We start from the raw sequence: 6,000 nt of genomic DNA, 5'->3' as shown, positions 1-6,000 counted from the left end.
TTTGTAGTCCAATAGTTCAATATAATGCGCAACTCCACCTGCTTTGGAGGCGGAAATGGGCCCCCTTATCTTTTGGGACCCTGTGTGGCTACACAGGTTGCACAAATGGTACGTCTTCCCTTGAACGAGTTCAATGCTACGAAAACGACTCTGGACTCTACATTACATGATAGCAGCACATTCATGAAACATTTGGTGATATAATATATTTCTACAAAATATCTGACTAACCCACCAGAGGGGAATATGACTTTTTATGTGTGACTCGATTAAGTGTCCACCTAAGGCTAGATTCACACATCCATCCAGGTGAGTGTTTCCAGCCAAGTGAAATGGACTGATTTTTTTTTCTCATGTGTCATCCTCGTTGCTTCCAGGTTATCTCTTCTGTTTTCTTTATCACTCAAGCAAAACCCTTGAAAGGTGACATGCTTTTATTCAAGTTTATCGTTAAGAAACAGATTTGTGAGACACCGATGACAAACGGAAGCAAATAGGAAGCTGTCTGATTTGCATCTGCTTCTCATGGATCTCCATAGACTTAAATATAAAAAACTCAAGGCACAGTGCACACAAGTACTTTATGTAAGGGAGGGAAACATCACCACCAATGTGCACCAATTGGAATGTACTGGACAATCGGAAAACAAACAATAAAGACGAAGAAAAAACCCGACACAGAGTCCGAAAATTAGAGTATAATATAACAATATTTATTAAAATATATAAATCGAAATGCGGTACGGTGAGAAAATACCATAAAAAGGCACTACACCAGGGACAAAGATATGGCAATAAAACCATTCGAAATAACACCACAATGGGAATTTTTCATATACGTGCATTGTTGTATAAATATATATGCCATACAGCTATAAATGGTGGTAATACCAGATCTAGGGTGTAAAGTGCATGTGCAAGATAAAGTGGCTACAACCTCATAGAGAAAGAAAAAGAAAGAGTATGGACTAATCAATATGTGATGAGATCCATAGTGTGGCAGCTTATATAGTAATGAGCCATATGCGGGCAAAAAGAACTACTATATGTGCCAAAAAACAGCATGTAGGAAAGGAAAGAGCCACCTGGTATTTACCTGCTATGTAGGATGTAAGTCCATGGGATGTGCCAAGCCCCGATGCGCGTTTCGGCGTCTGCCTTCATCAGGGGGTGGCGACATCCAAGGGAAATGGGGTATATAAAGAACGAGCAGCCAATGAGAGAAGGGAACGGGTGTGGCGCAACGCACGCTGATATATGTAGTCATCAGAGAACGCCGACCCACAATCCCATGCTAGACCCCGGCGCCGCGATCAGCTGACGCGACGCGGGGGGACATGGGAGAGGGGGAGGAGCCCACCGAGACACAATGCCAGCGTGCGTTCCACCCGGCCCGCTGTCATTGGTCAGATAAGACCATGTGATACCTGAAGGTCTTGGAAGGGAAAAGCAGGGGATAGATAAGGTACAGGAAATAACGAAAAATTGCTGCAGTGATGTTACTGATAAGTGAGTAGGGATGCAACAAGCGGTATATCGGATTATAAATCAGGAAACGAAACAGGGACAGAGCCCACCGAAGTACTATGTGAATGTGTATTAAGCCTGGCAATCTGTCATTGGGTAAAAAAACCCACGTGATACAAAGGTCCTGGAAGGGAAAAGCGGACATAGCCGGAGTGTAAGGATAAAAATGAATAATAAATTGATATCAGTGATACGTGAAAAAATATATTAAATAATAAAAAAATATATAAAATCATAGGTGAATAAGGGTGAACGGAATATGCATATATAACCTCGTGTATATTCAAAAAATATATGTAGCCATATAGTGTCACACAAAAGAGAGGGGGGGGAGGGAGGAAAAGAATAAATTAAAAATTAAAAATAAATAGAAAAATAGAAAAAATAGAAAAAGAATACACATATATAGAGGGATCAATATTCCTTCAGTGTAGGCAAAAAAATTATATATGCAAAGGTGCTAATATATGCAGAATAACAGTATCATTGAGTAATATGTGTGTTAACCAGTGTAGTGAATGGTACAGTATTATAGAACACAATATCATATACAAACAAAATACAACACAGAGTACTAAATAATTGGTGTGTTCCACAACTTCTTTAACCATAAGTCCATTAAACCCAATAGTGACGGCATAATGAAAATTCCAGGAGCCACAGGAGAAAAATACGGACATGACGAACTCCAACGGTGGAACTGAAAATTAAGGTAACTAGAGTAAAATAGAGTAAAAGAAAAAATTAGTAAATAACATAAAACATACACATAACTAGTACCAGACCAAAAGGACCAAATGAACAATAATTACTAGTGCTCGTATAAAAACAGATAATATAAGAACAATATTTATTAGACATATATAAATAAATATATAAAAATGGTTAAAACTTGGATGATCAGGTGGTAAACGGACTTATAAAAAAGGGGCAAAGCTAATATTTTCATTTAAGCCTAGAGGGTGCATGGTGTTCAATGTCCATATCCATCTAGTCTCGATTTGCGCTAACCTTTGACTGATATTGCCTCCACGTATAGATGGTACTATTTTATCAATGCCTCTTATCCTCAGTAAAGATGAGTCGCAATTGTGAAATTGCGGGTTCACTCTGATAGTGGCTTCTTACCAGTGTGTCCCGGATATTTCTCGGATGTCGAAATGTGATACTTGGCTCCTTTGGAAGATATTTGGATAGTGTACCTTCTGCTAATAGAATTGGCCATGCTTTCTGAAGAATATTACGCATCTTGCGGTTCTCCGTATGATATTGTGTAATGAATCGTACTTGTCTCGTGGCTGAAGGTTTTGTAGTTGGATACAATAAATCATTCCTAGGGGAATGCTTAGCTCTGTTATAAGCTCTTTTTATACAACGTCGGCTGTAACCCCTATCAATGAACCTAGATTTTAGTTCTTCAGCCTGTAACTCAAAATCTTCGTTGGTCGAACACAGACGTCTTAGGTGTAGAAACAGGCCAACTGGGATGGAACGTATTAACGGTACTGGATGGGCAGATGATGCGTGAAGGAGTGCATTTGTTGATGTTTGTTTCCTATAGATGTCTGATTGAAGAATGTTAGTGATGTCACGTTTAACTAATACATCAAGGAATTCAATGGAATCTTTATCATGATGGTAAGTCAAATGAATATTATGATTGTTGTTGAGTTGAGCCATGAAAAGATGAAGAGACTCAACCGAACCTTGCCAAATGAAAAAAATGTCATCGATGTACCGTGTCCAAAAAAGGACACGGTACATCGAATGATGATTGTCAGATAAGAAGAGGTCCCTCTCCCACAGCCCCAGGAACAGATTGGCGTATGCAGACTTAAATGGCCAAGTCTGATCGGCAGATTGAATCGGAATAGGACCTGCTCTGAAAATCACAAATCCCTCTCTAGGATGTATGATTTTAACAGATGTGTTTAAACATCCATTCTACTCTATGAATCCAGATGCTGCCCCCCCAAAAAAATGGACAGGCATTCGGGTTTGTCACATGGACATGAGAATGTAATCTAACCAATATTCCTTTGGCTATAGCCCAAGAAGACAGGAGGATGAAGGCTGAACCAAGTCTGGCACCTAATAAAGCATTGTCCCATTGGTCCAGCAAAATCAAATCTTATTTAAAACAAACTTTGAAGTCAACCTGGTGCCACTAATGTCTGTTTTCCTGTACATGAACATTGGACCTTCATGAAGACCTCCACTGGTGGACATAAGACCCCAATACTTGCACACCCAAGTTGACAGGAACTATACCAAAACTTAACCCAGCAAGAAGTACAGTGCCGCAACAAAAACACTGAATTAGAAAAGCTGGATGGCTTACCCCCCTACTGTAGGAATTATGTACCGTGACAGACAGACCATTATTACCATATTAAATAATTCCATCATAACAAGGTCTGTAGACTGGCGCATAGGAAATGTGAAGCAAGATTCAAAAAGAGGTAAAAAACTGAGCCTGGAAATTATAGGATGGTAAGTTTTAGTTCTAGCCTTGAAGGTTTCCTAAGAGATGTTATACTGGAGTATCTCAATAAGAATAACCTCATGACCCAACATCAACATGGGCTTATGAGGGATTGGTCCTGTCAACCTGATCTGATCAGTTGGACAGGTAATTCCCATACTGGACCAGGGTAAGGCTGTGAATATCCTCTGTCTGGCATTTTCAAAGCTGTTTGACATGATGCCATATAAAATGTTGGTACATAAAATGGGCGAAACAGGACTAATATTATATAGGTGCAATTGGGCTACAAACTGGCTCAGTGATAAAACCCAGAGGGTGGTTATTAATGGAACGCGCTCAGATTAGGTCACAGATAACAATGGCGTGGCACGTGGGTTAGTATTGGTTCTCTTTCTTTTTAACATATTTATTATTGACTTTGTAGGGTCATACTGAGGGGAATTTCAATATTTGTAGATGATGCTAAATTCTGTAAGGTAATCAACACAGAGGAGAATAATTTAACCCCTTAACGACCAGAGGTATTTTTGGTTTTGCATTTTCATTTTTTTGCTCCCCATCTTCCCAGAGCCATAACTTTTTTATTTTTTTGTCAAAATGGCCATGTGAGGGCTTGCTTTTTTTGTGGGGAGAGTTGTAATTTAGAATGACCCCATTACATATCATGTACTGGAAAACAGGAAAAAAAAATCTAAGTGGGGTGAAATTGCAAAAAAGTGCAATCGCATAGTTGTTTTTTGTTTTTTTTTAAATCATGTAAACTAAATGCTAAAACTGACCTGCCATTATGATTCACCAGGTCATTACGAGTTCATAGACCCTAAACATGTCTAGGTTCTTTTTTATTTATGTGGTGAAAAAATTCCAAGTTTGTTGAAAAAAAAAATAAAAAATGGGCCATTTTCCGATACCCGTAGCGTCTCCATTTTTTGTGATCTCAGGCGGCGCTCTAAATATTGTAAACCTTTTTGAATCACCTGTAGGTTAATAATGTTTAGTACACCCCTAGAGGAATTCCTTGATGGCTTTAGTTTCCAAAATGGGGTCATTTACTGTATGGCTGTATGGGGGTTTCTGCTGTTTTGGTACCTTAGGGTCTCTGCAAATGAGACATAGTGTCTGCAATCTATTACAGCCAAATTTACACTTACATTTATCCCAAATAGCCCTTCTTTCCTTTGGAGCCCTGCCATTTGTTTGAACAGAACTTCTTTACTACATGTGAGGACATTTCTTTTATACGCCAGTTCTGGCCTAGTGTGCCAATATAGTTTCATAGTTTTAAGGTTGAAGGTAGACATAAGTTAATTGAGTTCAACCTTTAGCCCAACATGTTGATCAAGTGGGAGGTAAAAACCCTACAAGGCAGATGTTAAATGTCCCATATTAAGGGAAGACTTCCTTCTCGACTCCACATGCGGCAATCAGATTTGTTCCCTGGATCAATGTCCCATCACAGAATCTAGTGCCCATATCTTGTAATATTATATTTTTCAAAAAAAGCATCCAGACCCTTTTTCAGTGAATCAACCATTACAACATTGTGTAGCGCAAAGTTCCTTAACCCCTTAGTGGCAGAAGCAATGTTGACTTTATGGACCAAGCCAAATTTTAGAAATTTGACCAGGGTAAAGTTAAGCTGGCCATACATGTTAGATGACAATACTTTGGCCGAACATTTGGCCAACAGCTATCTCAACTGACTCTCCTACACACAAGAGGGCTCTTTTGACAGAGTGCTCTTGCATTCACTATGAGAAAGCCGCCAACTGACACATCAGCAGGTGGTTAATCACTGGAAGAACAATGAAACCAGCAATCCAATGTTGGAAATGAGTAAAGGTACCGTCACACTAAGCGACGCTGCAGCGATACCGACAACGATGTCGATCGCTGCAGCGTCGCTGTTTGGTCGCTGGAAAGCTGTCACACATCACGAAGTCCCCGGGTAAATTCCCGGTGTCTGGTCAGGTCCCTCGCCTTCA

This window comes from Ranitomeya imitator, chromosome 1, assembly GCF_032444005.1.
Source record: "Ranitomeya imitator isolate aRanImi1 chromosome 1, aRanImi1.pri, whole genome shotgun sequence".
Lineage (NCBI taxonomy): Eukaryota > Metazoa > Chordata > Amphibia > Anura > Dendrobatidae > Ranitomeya > Ranitomeya imitator.
This window is presented reverse-complemented; position numbering follows the sequence as displayed.